The sequence below is a fragment of the Hemitrygon akajei genome, chromosome 29, assembly GCF_048418815.1.
Source record: "Hemitrygon akajei chromosome 29, sHemAka1.3, whole genome shotgun sequence".
Lineage (NCBI taxonomy): Eukaryota > Metazoa > Chordata > Chondrichthyes > Myliobatiformes > Dasyatidae > Hemitrygon > Hemitrygon akajei.
In genome coordinates, this window is record NC_133152.1 from 41,979,841 (window position 1) to 42,005,675 (window position 25,835).

The 25,835-nt window shown below is 45.7% G+C and overlaps 1 long non-coding RNA gene across 1 annotated transcript; it reads right to left on the reverse strand.

Annotated features, from left to right (window-relative positions):
• Positions 1-20,039: 20,039 nt before the first annotated feature.
• On the reverse strand, positions 20,040-25,203 carry LOC140718573 (uncharacterized). The gene is made up of 3 exons (XR_012096735.1): positions 24,947-25,203; positions 23,165-23,349; positions 20,040-23,018 (listed from the first exon to the last, which is right to left on the reverse strand). It is a non-coding gene; the product is annotated as an uncharacterized lncRNA (long non-coding RNA).
• Positions 25,204-25,835: the final 632 nt, after the last annotated feature.

Below are 25,835 nucleotides of genomic sequence, written 5' to 3' on the forward strand. Positions count from 1 at the left end.
AAACAGCTGTGGTCCCAATACCGAGCCCTGTGGCACCCCACTAGTCACCACCTGCCATTCCGAGAAACACCCATTCACCGCTACCCTTTGCTTTCTATCTGCCAACCAGTTTTCTATCCATGTCAATGCCTTCCCCCCGATGCCCTGAGCTTTGATTTTACCCACCAATCTTCTTTGTGGGACCTTATCAAATGCCTTCTGAAAATCGAGGTACACGACATCCACTGGATCTCCCCCGTCTAACTTCCTGGTTACATCCTCGAAAAACTCCAACAGATTAGTCAAGCATGATTTACCCTTGGTAAATCCATGCTGGCTCGGCCCAATCCTATCACTGCTATCTAGGTATGCCACTATTTCATCCTTAATAATGGACTCTAGCATCTTTCTCACCACCGATGTCAGGCTGACAGGTCGATAGTTCTCTGTTTTCTCCCTCCCTCCTTTCTTAAAAAGTGGGATAACATTAGCCATTCTCCAATCCTCAGGAAATGATCCTGAATCTAAGGAACATTGGAAAATGATTACCAATGCATCCGCAATTTCCAGGGCCACCTCCTTTAGTACCCTAGGGTGCAGACCATCTGGACCTGGGGATTTGTCAGCCTTCAGTCCCATCAGTCTTCTCATCACCGTTTCCTTCTGACTGTCAATCTGTTTCATTTCCTCTGTTACCCTATGTCCTTGGCCCATCCATACATCTGGGAGATTGCTTGTGTCTTCCTTAGTGAAAACAGATCTAAAGTACTCATTAAATTCTTCTGCCATTTCTCTGTTTCCCATAACAATTTCACCCAATTCATTCTTCAAGGGCCCAACATTGTTCTTAACTATCTTCTTTCTCTTCACATACCTAAAAAAGCTTTTGCTATCTTCCTTTATATTCCTGGCTAGCTTGCGTTCGTACCTCATTTTTTCTCCCCGTATTGTCTTCTTAGTTAAGTTCTGTTGTTCCTTAAAAACTTCCCAATCATCTGTCCTCCCACTCACCTTAGCTCTGTCATATTTCCTTTTTTTTAATGCTATGCAGTCTCTGACTTCCTTTGTCAACCACTGAGGCCCCTTTCCCCCCTTTGAATCCTTCCTTCTCTGGGGGATGAACTGATTTTGCACCTTGTGCATTATTCCCAAGAATACCTGCCATTGCTGTTCCACTGTCTTTTCTGCTAGGCTATCCGTCCAGTCAACTTTGGCCAGCTCCTCCCTCATGGCTCCATAGTTTCCCCTGTTCATCTGCAACACTGACACCTCCGAGCTGCCCTTATCCTTCTCAAATTTCAGATAAAAGCTTATCATATTGTGATCTCTACCTCCTAATGGCTCCTTTACTGCGACATCACTTATCAAATCCTGTTCATTACATAACACTAAATCCAGAATAGTCTTGTCCCTGGTCGGCTCTCGTACAAGTTGTTCCAAGAATGCATCCCGTAGGCACTCTACAAACTCCCTATCCTGTGGTCCAGCACCAACCTGATTCTCCCAGTTCACCTGCATGTTGAAATCCCCCATAACTACTGCGACATTACCTTTGCCACATGCCAATGTTAACTCCCTATTCAACTTGCACCCAATATCCATGCTACTGTTTGGTGGCCTGTAGACAACACCCATTTGGGTCCTTTTGCCCTTACTGTTCCTCAGTTCTATCCACACAGACTCTACTTCTCCTGACCCTATGTCCCCCCTTGCAAAGGACTGAATCTCATTCCTCACCAACAGGGCCACTGTGGTGAACTACATATACCTGTCTGGACACGCCCCTGATGACTGCTCCTGTGGCTCCTCCCACAGACCCCTGTATAAAGGTGATGGAGGTCTGAGCCCGGCCTCTCAGTCTCCAGGATGTAGTATGGTGGTCACTCACTGCTTGTTCCTTCTTCCAGTCAATAAAAGCCGATACCTCGCTTTTACGTAGCAGAGTGAGTTATTGATGGTGCATCAGCCACCCCACCCCCTCTGCCCACATTTCTGTCCCTATGATAGCACGTATACCCTTGTACATTCATTTCCCAGGTCTGATCTCCCTGCAGCCATGTCTCCGTTATCCCAACAACATCATAGTTATCCATTCGCACCTGGGCTTCAAGCTCATCCGCCTTATTCCTGACACTTCGTGCATTCAGATATAGAATTTTTAACCCATTTCTCCTCTCTCTGTTTGAATCGCTGCCTATTGTGCTTAACCCAGCTCCCCGAACTCCCATCGGGCTATTCGCCCCTAGAATTTTGTTGTCCTTCCTACATTTACTTATTCTTTCAACACATTTAACTCCATGTTCCGTCAGACCATCCCTCTGTACACGAGTCCTCCTTATCACTTGTTCCGCCCCACCTTCCTCTACTACACACTTAATATTCTGGAACCATGTAGTCCCCACCTGTCCTTTATTCTTCCTCTCGCTATCCTCTCTCATATTCTGGATCCCCGCCCCCTGCAAATTTAGTTTAAACCCCCCCCCAAGAAGCTCTAGCAAACTTCCCTGCAAGAATGTTAGTACCGCTCCAGTTCAGGTGTAAACCATCCCTTCGGAACAGATCCCACCTTCCCTGGAACAAGGCCCAATTATCTACAAACCTGAAGCCCTCCCTCCTGCACCATCCTCTCAGCCACGTATTAATCTTTATAATCCTCCTGTTCCTTGCCTCACTCGCACGTGGCACAGGTAGCAATCCTGAGATTGTTACCCTGGAGGTCCTGCTCTTCAGCTTCGCATCTAACTCCCTGAACTCCCTACGCAGGACCCCCTCACTCATCCTACCCACGTCATTGGTCCCTACATGGACCACAACATCTGGATTCTTGCCCTCCCTCTCGAGAATAACCTGCACCCGATCTGAGATGTCCCGGACCCCGGCACCAGGGAAGCAACATACCATCCGAGACTTCCGATCTTCCCCACAAAATCTCCTATCCGCCCCCCTGACTATAGAATCCCCTATCAATACCGCTCTCTTCTCTTCCCTCCTCCCCTTCCTAGTCGCGGGTCCAACCTCAGTGCCAGAGACAGGACCACTGCAGCTTGTTCCTGGTAGGTCATCCCCACCAACAGTATCCAAAACGGTATACTTATTGTTGATGGGAACGGCCACAGGGGTGCTCTTCTCTCTCTGTCTGCTCCCCCTGCCGCTCTTGACTGTCACCCATTTGCCTACCTCCTGTCTTTTCGGTGTGACTGCCTCCCGATAACTCTTATCTATCTCTGCCTCTGCCTCCCGAATGATCCCGAATAGAAGAAGAGGGGAGCGGGAGGGAAAATTTCACAGGAGAAATTGATATTCACGCCATCATGTTGGAGGGTACCCAGTAGGAATATAAAGTGTTGCTCTTCCACCCTGAGGGTGGCTTCATCTTGGCACAAGAGGAGGCCACGGACCAACGTTGGAAAGAGAAAGGGAATGGGAAGTTCTGCGTTTGGCGGATTAGGAATCGGTGCTCGAAGAAGTGGCCCCTGAATTTACTATGTGTCTCACCGATGTAGAGGAGGCCACATCAGGAGCACCGGACACACGCAGGTGAAGTATTACCTCATCTGGAAGGACTGCTTGGGGTCCTGAGTGGAGGTGAGGGAAGAGGTGAATGGGCAGGTGTAGAACTCTGGCCGCTTCCTTGTTTGATTCTTAACGCTGCTCGACGCACCCAACACAGGCTTTTCTGCACGTTCTTAAACCAATAGTTAAAATCAATAAACCCCCGAATATCAAATTTCTTTTGTTAGAATGTTTAAATGCAATTAAGCTTGGCAGACAGCACAGCCAGACACCAAATAATCAGGAACATCACTGGATACAGGACCTCAGGGTCAAATTGCATTATTAAACCTTCCTGACTCAACACTCATGATTAATGATATCATCTGAGTCCTTCATTGTGATGAAGCCTCTGGGCTCTCTTTGCCTACATTTGGAACTTGGACCTTAAGCTGATGCCAACAATAGCAACTTGTTACTTTTTTTAAACCTTACCTCCACCACACGACATTAACATGGATGACGGTTTCTTCAAGGTGAAAGCAATATTTAGGCACTTTCAGCTGACATATTAACGACGAGCAGCGGAGGTAAAAGTACATTTTTCATTGGCATTGCTGTACAGCAGAAGGACCGTGACAAAGGAATAGGTATTTATAACCTCTGACATGATGCTGCTCCAGGAAATTTACTGTAGAGCAGGGGTTCCCAAACTTTTTAATGCCATAGACCCCACCATTAACCGAGAGGTCTGTGGGCTCCAGGTTGGGAATCACTGCTATTGGGTAATACAGATAGAAGCAGGCTCTTTGGCCCAACTTCGTCATACCAATCAAGGTGCCCATCAAACTAGTCCTATTGACACACACACACAAAATGCTGGAGGTCAGGCAGCATCTATGGAGAGGAATAAACAGAAGACATTGCAGGCTGAGACCCTTCTTCGGGAATGCAAAGGAAGGGACAGGACACCAGAATAAAAAGGTGGGGGGGGGGGGAGGAGAAGGAGGATAGCTGGAAGGTGATAGGTGAAGCCAGGTGGGTGGGAAAGGTCAAGGGCTGGAGAAGAAAGAATCTGATAGGAGAGGAGAGTGGACAACAGGGGAAAGGGAAGGAGGAGAGGGCCCGTGGGGTAGTAATAGGTGAGAAGGTTCAAGTGGGGAATAAAGGAAGGAGGAGAGGGGGAAATTTGTTTGCTGGAAGGAGAAATCGATGTTCATGCCATCAGGTTGTTAGGGTACCCAGACGGAATATAAGGTGTTGCTCCTCCATCTTGAGGCTGGTCTCCTCTTGGCACTAGTGAAGAGGAGCAAACTAGTCCTATTTCCCCATTGAGTGTTCCCACTTCTCAACTTAACATTTTAACATTCCCCTCCATCATCAGATCTCTGAAAGACAGCGAACCCATGAACACTACCCTCACTATTTTTATTCTCTCTTTGCATTGCTTACATATTTGTTAATACACATTCCCTCTTGTGCTATATAGTACATTTTATGTATTGCACTGTGCTGGTTGTCCGTCCTCTCCGGGAAAGTTTTTAAAGCGGAAAAGCCGTTGTACTGGGGCAGGTCCACTCACTCAGCCTCGGAAGTCAGTGTCTGGTGGTACGAGGAGTCGTCAGAAACTTGGTTGCAGTGGATGACCGTGACTTCTCCTGTGTCTCGTCACGTCCTTCGCTCTTCATGAAGTGTTGCAAAACCGCTGGCACAAAACAACAGATTTCACAACGTGTGTCAGAGAGATTAAAGCTGATTCTGCTTGGACCAGATCTCTAAATGCCTCCTATCCATTGACTTATCGATGCCTTTCCAATGTTGTAATTGTACTGGCCAGAACCACCTTCTCTGGCACCCAATGTGTTAAGAAGTTGCCCCTCAGGTGTCTCTTCAATCTACCACCTCTCACCCTGAACCCATGCCCTCTAGTTTTCAGTTCCCTTTTTCTGGGAAAAAGACTAAGTGCGTTCACCCTTAGCAAGGATAGACAGGTAACAACGCGTCACCTTCAATGACCATAAACCCAGGTGCAACTCATTTTCTTCAAAGTAAATTTATCATCAAAGGATGACAAGTATATCACCATATACAACCCTTAAGATTCATTTTTTGTGAGCATGCTCAATAAATCCTTAATGAAATAATAACCATATTAGAATCAATGAAAGACCACACCAACTGGGCGTTCAACCAGAAAGCAAAACGCAACAAACTGTTCAAATAAATACAAACAAAAAAGGAATGATAATAATAAATAAGCAATAAGGAAGAGTCCTTGCAAGTGAGTCCATAGGTTGTGGAGACATTTCAGTGATGGGTCAAGTGAAGTTATCCTCTTTGGCTTAAAAGCCTGGTGGTTGAGGGGTAATAACTGTTCCTGGACCTGGTGATGTGGGTCCCGAGGTTTCTGTACCTCCTTCCTGATGGCAGCAGCAAGAAGACAGCACGTCCTGGGTGGTGGGGGTCCCTGTTGATGGATGCTGTTTTCCTGCACCAGCGTTTCAAGTAGATGTGGTTAATAGTGGGGAGGGCTTTACTCGTGATGGACCCTCTGAAGGATTTTCTGTTCAAGGGCATTGGTGTTTCCATACCAGGCTGTGATACAGCCAATCAATACACTCTCCACTACTCATCTTTAGAACCATTTTTAGCCAATGGGTACTACCTTCTGCTTTAGTCCCTGTGGCTAAACGCAGCTCCAGTGCTGAATCTATAAAGGTAAAATCTTTCATCAAAGATTCTCAAATCGAGGCCTTGCCATCTTCCTGTAGATACCATCAGGTTGGAGGTACAGAGGTTTGAAGTCCTACACCACCAGGTTCAAGAACAGCTACTTCCCTTAACTATTCAGTTCATGAACAAACCTGCACGACCTTTATCACTACCTCAGTATAGCGACACTAGATCTATTTTAGCCACTTTGTGTTTTAATTGTGTTCTTTCTTGCAATAATTGCCAACAATTTATGTTTAAATTTATATATATATTGGTGTGTGAATGTTGCGTAGAGGATGCCTCTGATGTCGCTGCATGGATGATTTTCATTGCACCTGTGTTCACATGGACGTGTCGATGACAATAAACTCGACTTTGACTTCGAAGGTTCCTCTCCGTTACGTAACTGAAATATTTCCACCTTTTACTGTTCTTCAGAGAGGGGTAACCTTCCAGAAGGGCCTCGAACCACATGCGCAGATGAACCCAACTGCGCTGGATGTGAAATAGCCATGTTAAAGCACAAGGCAGCTCATAGGGGCGCCACGGTTAGCGCCATGGTTAGCGCCACAGTTAGCGCGATGGTTAGCGCGACGCTATTACAGCTCTTGGTGTCAGAGTACAGAGTCCGATCCCAGTGTCCTCCGTAAGGAGTCTCTGTACGTCCTCCCGTGGAATGTGCTGGGTTTTCCCTGGGTGCTCTGGTTTCCTCCCACAGTCCAAAGACACCAAGTAGGTTAAATGGTCATTGTAAATTGTCCCATAGTTTAAATCGGGGTTGTCAGGGGTTGCTGTCCAACATGGTTCAAAGGGCCGGAAGGGCCTAATCGACACTGTATTGCTAAATAAATAAATAAATTAGATCTCTCAGACTATTTTGACTGTTAGCCTCGCCTCAGTGATTTCAAAGCTGTAACCTGCCATCCCAAGAGCGTAATCTTTGTCCAGACTGACGTACAAACTTAGAGGAAGTCAAGTCGTCAGGGTCATTCTCCTACAAAGGGCGAGGGTGAAAGGTGAACACGAGATAAAAGGGTTATGGTTAGAGAGAACCGGTGCTTTGGAATGTCAGCCGTCCATTGACGGGAGGGTGTTTCCATCCCGTGTGTCTGACACCAGTGTGATCTGGGTCTTTTGTTCGGCAGGGGGTGAAGAGAGAAGATGCCGGAGCAGAACCACGATCCGACGAAGGCCGGGAGATAAGGGGAAACCAGGAGGACCAACTTGTGCACGTTAGTCCGTTTCATTGAAATGGGCCCTTTTCTTCCTTCTGCTTTTTCTTCACTAACCCTGTAGTCACAGTAAGTATTATAAAGCTAAATCATTCAATTGTGTGTGGTATACTGTCTGCTATTTCATGGTACTGATTTGTAGCAGCGTTACAAGTCACGCAGCATCCACACAAACAGGGGTTTTGGGGGTAGACTAGCCTCTCAATCTCACCGTTTGGCGGGACCAGAGATCATTTTCCCAAGACTTACGCAGCTGACAGAACCTGAGGGTTACAGTAGAAAAGCGGTCAGCACGAACTAAATGGGCAGAAGGGCCTGTTTCTATGCTGTGGCACTCTGGGACTCTATGACGAAGGAGGTAGCATGTTATTTATTCATTTACAGAATGCACGTGCGTGGCTTGTTGAGCCGGCAGCGTAGCGTCGTGGTTAGCACAACGCTTAACGGTACTGGCGACAACCCAGGTTCAATTCCCGCCACTGGCTGTAAGGAGTTTGTACATTCTCCCCGTGGCCGAGTGAGTTTCCTCCTGGTGCTCCAGTTTCCCCCCACAGTCTAAAAGATGTTCTGCTCGGTAGGTTAACCAGTCATTATTAATTGTCCCGTGATAAGACAAGGATTAAATTGGGGGATTGCTGGGCGGTATGTCTCAAAGGGCCAGAAGGGCTGTATCTCAATAAATTAAAAGATAAACATTTATTGCTCATTCCTAACTGCACTGAGTTGTAGTTAACTGAATCTTGTTCTTTTTTTAAGGCGCATCTTTTAAATAATTTTTGAATCCACAGTATCTGCATAGGAGTACTGCAGGATCTATTTATGCCAGGTTAATAGGATATTCCCAGTGTGTATAGGTTTATTCTATGCACACCTGTGGTTGTGTAGCTGTATATACGCTGTCGGCTGCAAGTATCAATTGCAACAAGAAATGATTCATGACCTTCCCTGATTATAAATCCAGGGATTTCTGTCGGAAATGATGACAGGATTGGACTGAATTAACCTTAAGTGCAAAAACTCATGCCCAGTTCATCACAAGCAAAGCCCTCCCCAGTGCATCTACAATGAGCACTGCCACATGGGCGCCATGGTATCGTGGCGCTTAGCGTGACGCTGTTACAGCTCGGGGCAGTCGAGATTTCAGACTTCAATTCTGGTGCCCTCTGTGAGAAGTCCCTGTACATCCTCCCCGTGGAATTGTGGGTTTTCTCCAGGTCCTCTGACTCCCATTGACTAAAGTTGTATTGGGTAGGATGATGATCATCAGAAGTACTCCCGTGATTAGATTAGGGTTAATTGGGTTTGTCGGGGGTTTGCTGGGGTGGTGTGGCTCGAAGGCTTGGAGGCCTGCTCTGCGCTGTATCACTAAATAGATAAATACACAAACAAGAAAGCAGCATCCATCATCAAGGCCTTCTACCATCCAGGCCATGCTCTCTTCTCGCTGATGGCATCAGGAACGAGGTACAGGAGCCTTATGTCCCACATCACCGGGTTCAGGAACAGTTATTTGACTCAAAGTTCAAAGTACAAATATGTCACCATATACAACTCTGAGATTCGTTTTCTTGTGAGCATTCTCAACAAATCTGCACAATAATAACCACAAGAGAGTCAATGAAAACCACACAAGTAGGGCGATCAATTAGAGTGCAGAAAACAACAAACTGTGCAAATTCAAAAAGAAGAAACAATAATATAAATAAGCAATAAATGTCGAGAACATGAAAGGAAGAGTCATTGAAAGTGAGTCCATAGGTTGTGGGAACATTTCAGTGATGGATCAAGTGAAGAGTGAATTTATCCCATTTTATTCAAGGGCCTGTTGGTTTCTCAACCAACGTGGATAACTTCACTCACTCCAATACTGAAATGATTCCACAGCCTATGGGATGACTTTCAATGACTCTAGAACTCAGGTTCTCAGTATCTATCTATCTATCTATCTATCTATCTATCTATCTATCTATCTATCTATCTATTTATTTATTTATTTATTTATTTATTTGTTCTTTGTTTGTTATTTTTGTACTTGCCCACCTTGTCTTCTTTTGCATGTTGGTTGTCAGTATTTGTATGTTCTTACTCATTGATTCTATTGTATTTTTTTGCCTTCTGTGAATGCCCACAGGAAAATGAATCTCAGGGTGGTATATGGTGACATATACATACTTCGATAATAAATTCACTTTAAGGGCTGAACTTTGATATTGGAATGCTGCATTGTCAAAGAAACGTCTTTTAGATTTTTAATCACTGTTAATTGCTGGTTCTGTGCTAGCGTTACGCTTACCACTGCTCCATCGTGGAGGCGGCACAGTAGCATAGTGGCTAGCGGCTAGCATCACACTATCACAGTGCCAGTGACAAGGGTTCAATCCTCGCCCCTGTCTGTAAGGAGTTTGTATGTTCTCCCTGTGACAGTGTGGGCTTCCTGCTGGCGCTCAGGGTTTCAGGGTTTCCTGTGGGTTTGCTTTGGGAGCTCCAGTTCCATCCCACATTCCGAGGATGTACGGGTTAGTAGGTTAATTGCTCACATGGGTGTAATTGGGCGGCACAGGCTCGTTGACCAAGAGATGCATCTTTAAATGTAAATTTTAAGAATAAAAAAAGTCTTCTCATATAAAGAAGGCAAAGACACTTGTAGATGAGGAAGATTTGCCGGTAATGAACAAGTTTAAACAAATTTTTCTCCCACGTTCCAAAGGTGCCTGGGTTAGTGTGAGTCAGTTATGGGCACGCTACGGTCGCGTTGGAAGGGCTGCCCCGACTGATCTGTGTTGGTTGTTGACGCAAACAATGTGTTTCACCGTATGTTTCAATGTACATGTAACAAATACAGATCATCTTTAATCTTCTACTGGCAGTCTGTCTGGTCCCAGACATTCCTGAGCCCTCAAGGACATATTCTTCTGTTTGTGGACTAGTATTTACGGTTTCAACAAACGTTTGCTACACACACCAAGTACAAAGAACAGCAGATTACAGGTGTGTTTATGTAATAACCGTGATTACTCAGATTACACTCCCACTCTCCTCCTCGGGATTCGATAGGGAACCGTGAAGTGTGTTTGATGTTAGTTCGTTCGCCAGCTGCGCCTCAGTGGAGGCGAAGAGTTGGGGTTCAAGTCCACACTTGCAACTTCAGTCCACTTGGCTGTGGGAGCTTGCTGCGACCAAACCGACTGCTCTGCTTCCTCAGCAGCCAGAATGCACTTCGAGTTACTGTACCTTGAAGTGATTTGTAGCGGACAATCACGTAAGGAGTTACGCTGAGCACAAATTTGCATCCGCGTTATTTAGCCTGGTGTGATTGAAATAGCACAGACAAGAAATAAAATTCAGTCTACTTAACTTTTTGATAATTATTTTCTAATAGGATATAAAAATTAATTACAGAAATAGTGATATATTTATACTGGTTGCCTACATGGACAACACGGTAGTGTAGCGGTTAGCATAACAATATTATCGCACCAGTGACCCAGGTTCAATTCCTGCCGCTGTCTGTTAGAAGTTTGTACGTTTTCCCATGACCGCGGGGATTTCCTCTGGGTGCTCCAGTTTATACCCACATTCCAAAGATGTACAGGTTAGGGTTAGTAAGTTGTGGGCATGCTATGTTGGTGCTGGAACTGTGGAGACACTTGTGGGCTGCCCCCAGCACAATCCTCGATGCAAATGATGCATTTCAATGATTCGATGTACGTAACGAATAAATAAAGCAAATCTTTCCCTTTTTACTCTTGGTGGAATATTAACATCGGGAGAGGAGACAATAGAGATTCTTTTGCTCTGAACAACGATTTCTTTCTGGATGGCTGATTCAGTGAGGCAGGTCTGACTACTCACACTCGGCCAGGTCAGGCAGCCTCGATGGAAATGAATAAGCTGTTGATGTTTTGGGCTGAGACCCTTCTTCAGGACTGGAGGGGATTAAAACAACGAGAAAATCTGCAGATGTTGGAAATCCAAGCAACACACACAAAATGCTGGAGGAACTTGTCAGGCTGGGTAGAATCTATGGAGGGTCTCAGCCTGAAACAATGACAATAGACAATAGGTGCAGAAGTAGACCATTCGGCCCTTCAAGCCTGCACCGCCATTTTGAGATCATGGCTGATCAATTCCTATCAATACCCGGTTCCTGCCTTGTCCCCATATCCCTTGATTCCCCTATCCATAAGATACCTATCTAGCTCCTTCTTGAAAGCATCCAGAGAATTGGCCTCTACTACCTTCCGAGGCAGTGCATTCCAGACCCCCACAACTCTCTGGGAGAAGAAGTTTTTCCTTAACTCTGTCCTAAATGACCTACCCCTTATTCTCAAACCATGCCCTCTGGTACTGGACTCTCCCAGCATCTGGAACATATTTCCTGCCTCTATCTTGTCCAATCCCTTAATAATCTTATATGTTTCAATCAGATCCCCTCTCAATCTCCTTAATTCCAGCGTGTACAAGCCCAGTCTCTCTAACCTCTCTGCGTAAGACAGTCCAGACATCCCAGGAATTAACCTCGTGAATCTACGCTGCACTTCCTCTACAGCCAGGATGTCCTTCCTTAACCCTGGAGACCAAAACTGTACACAATACTCCAGGTGTGGTCTCACCAGGGCTCTGTACAAATGCAAGAGGATTTCCTTGCTCTTGTACTCAATTCCCTTTGTAATAAAGCCCAACATTCCATTAGCCTTCTTCACTGCCTGCTGCACTTGCTCATTCACCTTCAGTGACTGATGAACAAGGACTCCGAGATCTCTTTGTATTTCTCCCTTACCCAACTCTACACTGTTCAGATAATAATCTGCCTTCCTGTTCTTACTCCCAAAGTGGATAACCTCACACTTATTCACATTAAATGCCATCTGCCAAGTATCTGCCCACTCACCCAGCCTATCCAAGTCACCCTGAATTCTCCTAACATCCTCATCACATGTCACACTGCCACCCAGCTTAGTATCATCAGCAAATTTGCTGATGTTATTTTCTATGCCTTCATCCAAATCGTTAACGTAAATGGTAAACAGCTGTGGTCCCAATACCGAGCCCTGTGGCACCCCACTAGTCACCACCTGCCATTCCGAGAAACACCCATTCACCGCTACCCTTTGCTTTCTATCTGCCAACCAGTTTTCTATCCATGTCAATGCCTTCCCCCCGATGCCCTGAGCTTTGATTTTACCCACCAATCTTCTTTGTGGGACCTTATCAAATGCCTTCTGAAAATCGAGGTACACTACAACCACTGGATCTCCCCCGTCTAACTTCCTGGTTATATCCTCGAAAAACTCCAACAGATTAGTCAAGCATGATTTACCCTTGGTAAATCCATGCTGGCTCAGCCCAATCCTATCACTGCTATCTAGATATGCCACTATTTCATCCTTAATAATGGACTCTAGCATCTTTCCCACCACCGATGTCAGGCTGACAGGTCAATAGTTCTCTGTTTTCTCCCTCCCTCCTTTCTTAAAAAGTGGGATAACATTAGCCATTCTCCAATCCTCAGGAACTGATCCTGAATCTAAGGAACATTGGAAAATGATTACCAATGCATCCGCAATTTCCAGGGCCACCTCCTTTAGTACCCTAGGGTGCAGACCATCTGGACCTGGGGATTTGTCAGCCTTCAGTCCCATCAGTCTTCTCATCACCGTTTCCTTCCGAATGTCAATCTGTTTCATTTCCTCTGTTACCCTATGTCCTTGGCCCATCCATACATCTGGGAGATTGCTTGTGTCTTCCTTAGTGAAAACAGATCTAAAGTACTCATTAAATTCTTCTGCCATTTCTCTGTTTCCCATAACAATTTCACCCAATTCATTCTTCAAGGGCCCAACATTGTTCTTAACTATCTTCTTTCTCTTCACATATCTAAAAAAGCTTTTGCTATCTTCCTTTATATTCCTGGCTAGCTTGCGTTCGTACCTCATTTTTTCTCCCCGTATTGTCTTTTTAGTTAAGTTCTGTTGTTCCTTAAAAACTTCCCAATCATCTGTCCTCCCACTCACCTTAGCTCTGTCATATTTCCTTTTTTTTTAATGCTATGCAATCTCTGACTTCCTTTGTCAACCACTGTGGCCCCTTTCCCCCCTTTGAATCCTTCCTTCTCTGGGGGATGAACTGATTTTGCACCTTGTGCATTATTCCCAAGAATACCTGCCATTGCTGTTCCACTGTCTTTTCTGCTAGGCTATCCGTCCAGTCAACTTTGGCCAGCTCCTCCCTCATGACTCCATAGTTTCCCCTGTTCATCTGCAACGCTGACACCTCCGAGCTGCCCTTATCCTTCTCAAATTGCAGATAAAAGCTTATCATATTGTGATCACTACCTCCTAATGGCTCCTTTACTGCGACATCGCTTATCGAATCCTGTTCATTACATAACACTAAATCCAGAATAGTCTTGTCCCTGGTCGGCTCTCGTACAAGTTGTTCCAAGAGTGCATCCCGTAGGCACTCTACAAACTCCCTATCCTGTGGTCCAGCACCAACCTGATTCTCCCAGTTCACCTGCATGTTGAAATCCCCCATAACTACTGCGACATTACCTTTGCCACATGCCAACGTTGACTCCCTATTCAACTTGCACCCAATATCCATGCTACTGTTTGGTGGCCTGTAGACAACACCCATTTGGGTCCTTTTGCCCTTACTGTTCCTCAGTTCTATCCACACAGACTCTACTTCTCCTGACCCTATGTCCCCCCTTGCAAAGGACTGAATCTCATTCCTCACCAACAGGGCCACCCCACCCCCTCTGCCCACATTTCTGTCCCTACGATAGCACGTATACCCTTGTACATTCATTTCCCAGGTCTGATCTCCCTGCAGCCATGTCTCCGTTATCCCAACAACATCATAGTTACCCATTCGCACCTGGGCTTCAAGCTCATCCGCCTTATTCCTGACACTTAGTGCATTCAGATATAGAATTTTTAACCCTTTTCTCCTCTCTCTGTTTGAATCGCTGCCTATTGTGCTTAACCCAGCTCCCCGAACTCCCATCGGGCTATACGCCCCAAGAATATTGTTGTCCTTCCTACATTTACTTATTTTTGCAACACATTTAACTCCATGTTCCGTCAGACCATCCCTCTGTACACGAGTCCTCCTTATCACTTGTTCCGCCCCACCTTCCTCTACTACACACTTAATATTCCGGAACCATGTAGTCCCCACCTGTCCTTTATTCTTCCTCTCGCTATCCTCTCTCACATTCTGGATCCCCGCCCCCTGCAAATTTAGTTTAAACCCCCTCAAGAAGCTCTAGCAAACTTCCCTGCAAGAACGTTAGTACCGCTCCAGTTCAGGTGTAAACCGTCCCTTCGGAACAGATCCCACCTTCCCTGGAACAAGGCCCAATTATCTACAAACCTGAAGCCCTCCCTCCTACACCATCCTCTCAGCTACGTATTAATCTTTATAATCCTCCTGTTCCTTGCCTCACTCGCACGTGGCACAGGTAGCAATCCTGAGATTGTTACCCTGGAGGTCCTGCTCTTCAGCTTCGCACCTAACTCCCTGAACTCCCTACGCAGGACCCCCTCACTCATCCTACCCACGTCATTGGTCCCTACATGGACCACAACATCTGGGTTCTTGCCCTCCCTCTCGAGAATAACCTGCACCCGATCTGAGATGTCTCGGACCCCGGCACCAGGAAGCAACATACCATCCAAGACTCCCGATCTTCCCCACAAAATCTCCTATCCGCCCCCCTGACTATAGAATCCCCTATCAATACCTCTTCTCTTCCCTCCTCCCCTTCCTAGTCGCGGGTCCAACCTCAGTGCCAGAGACAGGACCACTGCAGCTTGTTCCTGGTAGGTCATCCCCACCAACAGTATCCAAAACGGTATACTTATTTTTTGATGGGAACGGCCACAGGGTGCTCTTCTCTCTCTGTCTGCTCCCCCTGCCTCTCTTGACTGTCTCTTGATTATACGCGTCTCCACAGATGCTGCCTGGCCTGCTGAGTTCCTCCAGCATTTTGTCTGTGTTACCAGAATAAAAAGGTAGGGGGAAGAGGAGAAGTACAAGCTAGAAGGTGATGGGTGAAGCCAGGGGGGTGGAGAATAAGGAATGTGGACCATTGGAGAACAGAAGGAGGAGGGGCACCGGGGGAGGTGATAGGCAAGTGAGGAGAAGAATGGGGAACAGAAGGAGAGGCAAAAAAATACTGGAAGCAAAATTTAATCTTCATGCCATCAGTTTGGAGGCTACCCAGATGGAATACGTGGAATTGCTCCACCACCCTGACATGGCAAAAGCTGTCCGACACGTCAGAACAGGAACAGGGATAGGAATTAAAATGATAGGCCGGCAGGAAATTCTGCTTTTGGTGGATGGAGTGGTGGTGCTCGATTAACTACAGCCCACTACAGCCTGGAATTCGCAAGCTATTCCCAACAGACCTCTGCTTTTATGACTGCACAATCATTCCTTGCTTGTTTCCACCACGGGGAAGAATTTGCTGGAAAACGAGACTGGATACTGAGAAACTGGATGACACCTGCAGATTTTAAAAAAGTGTTCTTCGCTCTTTGGGATCTGAGCAGCAGGAGCAAGAATCATCCCTCAGCGTCCTTGCTGGGTCTTTACTGAATCAACCGCACACATGACCCTGGAGTCACATTTGGCAATTGGTCCAATATTGTCACGAGTACTGAGATACAACAAAAATGAGAATCAGGTTCATCATCACTGACATACACTCAGTGGCCACCTTATCAGGTTACCTCCTGAACCTAATAGACATGTGGCCACTGAGTATATGTTCATGGTCTTCTGCTGCATCCACTTCAAGGTTTGACGTGTTGTACATTCAGAGATGCTCTTCTGCACACCACTGCTGTAACGTGTGGTTTTGTGAGTTACTGTCGCCTTCCTGTCAGCTTGAACCAGTCCGGCCATTCTCCTCAGACCTCCCTCACCAACGAGGTGCTTTTGCCCGCAGGACTGCCGTTCACTAGATATTTTTTAGCTTTTCACACCGTTCTCCGTAAACTCTAGAGACTGTAGTGAGTGAAAATCCCAGGAGATCAGTAGCTTCTGAGATACTCAAACCACCCCGTCTGGCACCAACAATCTTTCCACAATCAAAGTCACTTAGATCACATTTCTTCCCCGTTCTAATGTTTGGTCTGAACAACAACTGAACCTCTTGACCATGTCTGCATGCTTTTATGCATTGAGTTGCTGCCATATGATTGGCTGATTAGATATTTGCATTAATGAGCAGATGTACCTAATAGAGTGGCTACTGAGTGAAATCTGTTGTTTTGCAGTGGCAGTACACTGCGAAACTCATGGTTTATTCTCCTCCATAGATACTGCCTGACTTGCTGAGTTTCTTCAGCTTTTGTAAAGAGGCCATGTTAGTTCACCCTTTGTTTTGATCCTGCTTCTCAGACTTTTCCCCCTCTGTGATCTCTGTGTCTCTCTGACTCTTTGGCAATGTGCTCACCCAGACTCCCCTACTTCATCCCCTCTCCCCCACCCACCTCTCACCTTCTGGATTGTATGCCTTCCCCTCCCCCCACCGTTTTCTTTCTTCCCCCTTTCTTTCCAGTTCTGATGCAGGGTCTCGGCCAGAAACGCCGTTATTCCTCTCCACAGACGCTGCCTGACCTGCTGAGTTCCTCCAGCATTTTGTGTGTGTGATAGATAGATAGATAGATAGATAGATAGATAGATAGATAGATAGATAGATACTTTATTCATCCCATGGGGAAATTCAACTTTTTTTTCCAATGTCCCATACACTTGTTGTAGCAAAACTAATTACATACAATAATGTGATGTTCTGGATTTCCAGAATCTTCAGGATCTCTCATGGTTTTGATCTCCAAGCTTGTCCACTTTAATGACCAACTCCCATATGCTTTGATACTCCAGTAGTCTGCAAAACCTATCAGTCTCAAGTAAACACGCACAAAATGCTGGAGGAACTCAGCAGGCCAGGCAGAATCTATTGAAAAGCGTAAACAATCAGCTTTTCGGGCCGAGACCTTTCATCGAGACCCTGTCAGTCTCGATCCTGAAAGCACATCTCTTCCCAGCAGTCCAATTCTGACCTTAAAGCATCAGCATTTTCCCCTCCCATTTATCGCCCCACTGCAGGTGACTGCAAGAAATTCAGGCCGCATCCCTCACGTTCTAACCGCCTGACCGCAGCCCCACAGCAGCGAAAAAGAGATTCACTTTACTTGCCACGTGGGGACCAAAACATCGAAATGTAGTGAAATGCTGTCATTTTGCATCAACGACCAACACCGAACGAAGATTGTGCCGGGGGCCGCCCGCAAGTGTCCCCACTCTTCCAGCATCGGCATAGTATACCCACAACATCTTTGGACTGTGGGATGAAACTCGAGCACCCTGAGGAAACCCACACAGTCGTGGGGAGAAAACAGAAAACTCTTTAGACAGTGGTGTGAACCGAGCCCCGATTGCTGCTCGCTAGTGGTGTAAAGCATTGGACCAACTGCTACGCTACCATCCTGCCCGCACCTCGTAGATCCGCTGCCTCACAGCGCCGAAGACGCGGGTTCGATCCTGGCCTCCGGTGCTTTCTGTATGGAGTCTAATGTTCTTTCTGTCACCATGTGGGTTTCTTCTGGGTGCTGTGGCATCCTCCCACATCCCAAACGTCTGTGGGCTGGTAGATTATATTGCCCCTGGAGAGTGAATTGCCCCTGATTGTGAGTTGCCCCCGGAGTGTGAATTGCCTCCGGAGTGTGAATTGCCCCCGGAGTGTGAATTGCCTCCAGAGAGTGAATTGCCACCAGAGTCTGAATTGCCCCCAGAGTGTGAATTGCCCCCAGAGTGTGAGTTGCCCCTTGGAGTAGGAGTTGCCCCTCACCCATGCAGAGTAAGAGAAAGAGATGAATGCAGGTTTAGTGTAAATGGGTGCTCGGTGGTCAGCACGGACTCAATGGGCTGAAGGCCCGTCTCCCTTTGCGTTATGCTTGCTGCATGCATCACCGTAAAACCATCACACCATAAGACTTAGGGGCAGAATTAGGCCGGGAATACACGGGTGCTGAGGCAATCAGGCATTGTAAAGTGTGAAAAAGAGTTGTAAATTCCGATGGGAACTGATGAGAGTATGACCATAAGAACATAAAACACAGGAGCAGAATTAGGCCATTTGGCCCATCGTCTGCTCTGCTATTCCATCATGGCTGATTTATTATCCCTCTCAATCCTTTTCTCCTGCCTTCTTCTGTAACCTTTCACACCTTGACTAATCAAGAACCCATCAACCTCAACTTTAAATATTCCCAATGATTTGGCTTCCACAGAGATGTCTATGGCAACGAATTCCACAGATTCAACACCCTCTGGCCAAAAAGAAATTCCTCCTCATCTCTGTTCCCCATGACCAAGGACCCTCACCATGCAAGACATGCTTCTTCTCCTTGCTGGTGTCAGGGAGGAGGTACAAGAGCTTGAAGACACACACTCAATGTTTTAGGAACAACCTTTTCCTCTCTGCCATCAGATTTCTGAATGGTCCATGAACACTACCTCACCTAATGCTCTCTTAACTCACTACTTAGTTTTTAAAGAATTTCTTATTATAACTCATAATATTATTTTATGTATTGCAAAGCACTGCTGCTGCAAAACAACAGATTTCGTTACCTATATCAGTGATAATAAACCTGATTCTGATTCTCTGTGCTGCATCTGTCTACGACTCTAACTCAGAAGCCCGTTCTAACGTAACATCACACAGAATGCTGGAGCTCGGCAGCTCAGGCAACATTCATGGAGGAGAGCAGTCGAAGTTTCAACGCCAAGAACCTTCATCAGGACTGGAAGGAAAGGGGGATGAAGCAGTCTAACTTCCGACAAGTTGGTCCATGGGCTTCTACTGTGCCAAGATGAGGCCACCCCCAGGGTGGAGGAGCAACACTTTATATTCCGGTTGGGTAGCCTCCACCCGAAGGGAATGAAAATTTATTTAAAATTTCCCTCCCCTTCCCCTCTTCTTCTATTTCCCCCTCTGGCCTCTTACCTCTTCTCACCTGCTTATCACCTCCTCCTCCTTCCCATTCTCCTATGTTCCACTCTCCCCTCCTATCAGATTCCGTCTTTTCCAGCCCTTTACCTTTCTAACCCACCTGGCTTCACCTATCACCTTCTAGCTATCCTCCTTCCCACCTCTTTATTTTGGTATCTTTCCCTTTCCTTTCCAGTTCTGATGAAGGGCCTTGACTCGAAACATTGACTGTCTATTCATTTCATGTCCAACCTGCTGAGATTCTCCAGCATTTTGTGGGTGTTGCTTTGGATTACCAGTATCTCTTGGGTTTATGGTTACTTAAATTCCATTCTGTTTTCCACACCCTGAAACAATTAGCTGAATACTCACATTGGCAGGTGAATTAATTGATTTAAGAGGGCAGTTTTACTTCTGAAAAAGCCACACACTACCTCCCCTGTTCCACTGACACTTCCATTTTTGTTTTTTCAAATATATTTTTTATTGAAGGAATGACACAATACAGAATACATAGTGGATTACATTTTCCTCCATTTTGCTTTTATGTTTTACCCCTAAACAAACGTCCCCTCACCCGCCCTCCCCGAACATACCATGGCAGCTAATGTATTTACAATACAACACTTCACAAATACAAGTACAGACATTTCACAGCCATACCTCCACACTGCTTCAAGACAAAGGCCCACACACATCCACAACATGTCAGATGATATAAAATACACTCATATTACAATTCATCAACCGCCCTGTGAGGTAAACCATTTGCGTGTTAAAAGGAAGGCAACTTCCCGAGTACAATAAGTGGTAGGCCATTTAGAACAGAGATGTGGAAAAACTTTTTCATCCAGAGAGTGGTGGATATGTGGAATGCTCTGCCCCAGAAGGCAGTGGAGGCGAAGTCTCTGGATGCATTCAAGAGAGAGTTAGATAGAGCTCTTAAAGATAGCGGGGTCAAGGGATATGGGGAGAGGGCAGGAACGGGGTACTGATTGTGTATGATCAGCCATGATCACAGTGCATGGTGGTGCTGGCTTGAAGGGCCGAATGGCCTACTCCTGCACCTACTGTCTATTATCTATTACAATCAAATGCCCTCAACTAGTAGGTAATTCCTTAAGACTTCCAAAATATGACAAGAAACCCGTACACCGCCATTTTCAATCCAGATGATTGGTGATCTGAAGTTTACAAATCCCTCAACCAAACCCAGAATTTACCAATATCGTTTTGCATTTCAAAGGCGTCATTGATGCACCATCAATAACTCACTCTGAGACGTAAAAGCGAGGTATCGGCTTTTATTGACTGGAAGAAGAAACAAGCAGTGAGTGACCACCATACTACATCCTGGAGACTGAGAGGCCGGGCTCAGACCGCCATCACCTTTATACAGGGGTCTGTGGGAGGAGCTACAGGAGCAGTCATCAGGGGGCGTGTCCAGACAGGTATATGTAGTTCACCACAGTCATACAGCAGCATTGTGGTTAGCGCAATGTGATTACAGCTTGGAGTGTTCAGAGTTCAATTCCAGCACCACCTAGGAGGAGTTTGTACGTATTGAATTGACTTTATTTCTTACATACTTCACATACAAAGAGTAAAAATCTTTACGTTACTCTCCATCTAAATGTGCAATGTGCACTCATAGTAATTTATAATAATTTATAATAAATAGAACAGTCAATGTAATATAGAGTACACTCAGATCAGTGTGGGTTCATCAGTCTGATGGCCTGGTGGGAAGAAGCTGTCCCGGAGCCTGTTGGTCCTGGCTTTTATTCTGCGGTACCGTTTCCCGGATGGTAGCAGCTGGAATAGATTGTGGTTGGAATGGCTTGGGTCCCCAATGATCCTACAGGCCCTTTTTACACACCTGTCCTTGTAAATGTCCTGAATCATGGGAAGTTCACAACTACAGATGCGCTGGGCTGTCCGCACCACTCTCTGCAGAGTCCTGTGATTAAAGGAAGTACAGTTCCCATATCAGGCAGTGATGCAGCCAGTCAGGATGCTCTCAATTGTGCCCCTGTAGAAAGTTGTTAGGATTGGCGGCCCATACAAGCTTCCTCAACCGTCTGAGGTAAAAGAGGCGCTGTTGTGCCTTCTTCACCACACAGCTGGTGTGTACAGACTACGTGAGGTCCTCGGTGATGTGGATGCCGAGGAACTTGAAGCTGTTTACCCTCTTAGCCCCAGATCCATTGATGTCAATAGGGGTTAGCCCGTCTCCATTCCTCCTGTAATCCACAACCAGCTCCTTTGTTTTTGCGACATTGAGGGAGAGGTTGTTTTCTTGACACCACTGTGTCAGAGAGATGACTTCTTCCCTGTAGGCCACCTCGTTATTGTTTGAGATAAGGCCGATCAATGTAGTGTCGTTTGCAAATTTAATTAGCAGATTAGAGCTGTGGGCAGCAACACAGTCATGGGTATACAGAGAGTAAAGGAGGGGACTCAGTATGTAGCCCTGAGGGGCTCCTGTATTGAGAGTCAGAGGGTTGGAGGTGAGGGAGCCCACTCTTACCACCTGCTGGTGATCTGACAGTAAGCCCAGGATCCAGCTGCACAAGGCAGGGTCAAGGCTGAGGTCTCTGAGCTTCTTGTTAAGCCTGGATGGAACTATAGTGTGAACACTGAACTGTAGTCCTAGAACAGCATTCTCACATAAGCATCCTTCTTCCCCAGATGTGTAAAGACAGTATGTAGAGCAGTGGCTATTGTGTCATCTGTCGGTCGGTTGTGTCAGTAGATGAATTGTAGGGGGTCCAGTGGGTGGTAGCAAGCTGCAGATGTAGTCCTTGACCAGCCTCCCAAAGCATTTGCTTATTTTTGAGGTGAGTGCAACAAGACGCCAGTCGTTCAGTCATGTTACCTTGGTCGTTTTTGGTATAGGGGACAATGGTGGATAATTTGAAGCAGGAGGGCACTCTACACTGGGGGAGGGAGAGATTAAAAATGTCTGTAAACACACCTGCCAGTTGTGCTGCTCACATTCCGAGTACCTGCCCTGGGATGCCATGAGACCATAAAATATAGGAGCAGAATTAGGCCATTTGGCCCATTGAGTCTGCTCCACCATTTCATCATGGCTGATCCATTTTCCCTCTCAGCCCCAATTTCCTGACTTCACCCTGTATCCCTTCATGGCCTGACCAATCAAGAATCTATCAGCTTCTGCCTTAAATATACCCACTGACTTGGCCTCCACAGCTGCCCACTGGCTAAAGAAATTCTCCTTCATCTCAATCTTAAAAGGACGCCCCTCTATTCTGAGGCTGTGCCCTCTGGTCTTAGACTCTGCCGCTATGGGAAACATCCTCTCCACATCCACTCTATTGAGGCCTTTCCACATTCGATAGGTTTCAATGAGGTCACCCCTCACTCTTCTCAATTCCAGTGATGTCTCCTCTCCGTGATATGTGGGGTTTCCTCTGGTTTCCTTCCACAGTCCAAAGACGTACTGGTCAGTAGGTGAATTGGCCATTGTAAATTGTCCCGTGATTGGGCGAGGGTTAAATCGGTGGGTTGCTGGGCGAAACAGCTCATTGGGCTGGAAAGGCCTGTCCCGTGCTGTATCTCTAAATCAAAAATAAGTAACACACAAGATTTACAATTTCACATGTGGCTGAGACTCCAAGGACATCAAAGAGTGGCTGCAATTTATCACTGCCTGTGCTACGGTGACTGTTTCAGAAAATAAGCTTGCTTTTATTCAGGTGCATACCTCATAAAAAATTGGAGCAGACCGACCTTGAAGCGGTTCTGTGCAATCCTCTGTAGTATCTTTGTCATTCAGCGTGAAAAACATCATTGCAACACACAGTTTAAGTGAGGTTGCCATGTGATGCATGTGTCTGCTGACTCTATTTCTTCGAGACTTCAGATGGCTGCTCGTTCCGCTGCTGACCGCTGTGGGAGAGGTCAAAAGTGTCGTCAATCACACTGCCATAACCCGATTGCCAATACTTGCCGCACACACAAAGCAAGGGACAGCAAGAGGCCCTGCAGATGCTGGAAATCCAGAGCAACACGCGCACACAAAATGCAGGAGGGGCTCAGCAGGTCAGGACAACGTCAAGAATGTTTTCCGACACTAAACTTGCCACAGCAAGCGTGGCAAATTTTGCAGGAGATGAACTATTGAAGGCAACAACAGAAAGCAGGCATATTTGCAACCTCACAAAGCCATTCAAAAAACACTAGATTTAAAAAAGACAAAATAAACTTTATTCATAATTTTAAAAATTACAAGAATAAACCATGTGTCCATGATTGCCCATGTCTTACCATAAGACCAGAATCAGGCCATTTGGCCCATCGAGTTTGCTCTGCCATTTCATCATGGCTGATCCATTTCCCTCTTAGCCTGTAGTCCTTCATTCCCTGACTAATCAAGAATCTATCAACCTCTGCCTTAAATATACTGAATGACTTGGCCCCCACAGCCGTATGTGACAACAAATTCCACAGATTCACCACTCTACAGCTAAAGAAATTCTCCATTCTAAAAGAGTATCCCTCTCTTCCGAGGCTGTGTCCTCTGGTCTTAGACTCCCTCATCTTAGGAAACATCCTCTCCACATCCACTCTATCCAAGCCTTTCAATAGTCAATAGGTTTCAATGAGGTCACCCATCATTCTCCTGATTTCTAGTGAAAACAGGGCCAGAGCCATCAAATGCTCTTCATATGACAAGCCTTTCAATTGTTTTCGTAAACCTCCTTTGAACCCTCTCCAATATCAGATACGGGGCCCAAAACTGCTCGATACTCCACGTCCGACACACCACGTAACGAATGAAACCATCTATTTACCTTTTGACAGACAGACAGACATACTTTATTGATCCCGAGGGAAATTGGGTTTTGTTACAGTCGCACTAACCAAGAATAGTGTAGAAATATAGCAATACAAAACCATAAATAATTAAATAATAATAAGTAAATTATTCCAAGTGGAAATAAGTCCAGGACCAGCCTATTGGCTCAGGGTGTCTGACACCCAAGGGAGGAGTCAAAGTTCAAAGTACTTTTTCCTGTGGGCATTCACAGTAAATACAAAGAAGCAAAAGAAAAGCAAGAATAATAATAATCATAAGTAAATAAGGAATAAATATCCAGAACATGAGGTGAAAAGCGCTTGAAAGTGAGTCCATAGGTTGCAGAATTGGTTCAGTGATAGGGAGAGTGGTTCAAGAGCCTGAAAAAGCTGCAGTTCCCTGGAACTTTAGAAGTTAACAGACAAAACTTGGCCAAGAATCACTAGGGAAATGGTCACACTCGTCAGAGAGATGGGAGTTCTGAAGGGTTCTTGTCGTCTTGAATGACTGTCAGCTTTCTGTGCCGTAGAACATTACTTGTTAAATAATTTGCCTAGCGTGCAAAGTCTGCTGGGTTTTCACCTATTTAAAGACTAATCTCTTCATGTTCTGCTCGTTTTCATCCTGTGAAAACAAAATTCTTTACTTAGCAAAGTTTAACTGATAGAATGAAAGACTAACACTTACTGAGTGACATTAACACCTACAGGATGCCCCACAGCATATCACGACTAGCACAGAACTTCTTTGAAGTGTTGTCACTGTCCCAATGAACAAGGTACGTAGACTGTAACTGTGCTCTGTAAATCAAAGTTCAAAGCAAATTTATTATCAAAGTACCTTATGCCACTAAGATTCATTTTCTTGTAGGCATTCACAGTAGAATAAAGAAATACAATGGAATCAATGAAAAACCACACACAAAGATTGGCAAAGAAGCGATATGCAAAACTGTATAAAGTAAAATAAATAATAATATAAATCAACAAGTAGGTAAATAAATTAAAAAGACAGAAAAATAGATAAATAAATAGGTGAGTAAATAAATAGAATGAAAAGATAGATAGTGGATGGATAGATAGATGGTTAGAAAGATGGATGGATGGATAGAAGGCAGTTGGATAAACAAATAAATAGCAACAAAATGCTGGAAGAACTCAGCAGGTTGGACAGTACCTATGGAAATGAACAGTTTCAGGCTGAGATCCTTCTTCTGGACTGGAAAGGAAGGGGGAAGAATCCAGAATAAAAAGGTGGGATGAGGGGAAGGATATAGCCAGAAGGTGATAGGTCAGGGGTACCCAAACTGGGGTCCACGGACCCCTCAGTTAATGTCAGGGGTCCATGGCACAAAAAAGGCCGGGATCCCCTGTGATAGCTGAAGCCAGGTGGGTGGGAAAGGTAAAGGCTGGAGGAGAAGGAATCTAATAGGAGAGTGGACCATTGGAGGTGAGAAGAGGTAAGAGGCCAGAGTGGTGAGTAGAAGATTGGATTGATAGGGAATTTTTAAAAGTGGCTACCCAGATGGAATGTAAGGCATTGCTTCTCCACAAGCAAATAAATAGATAGATAGATA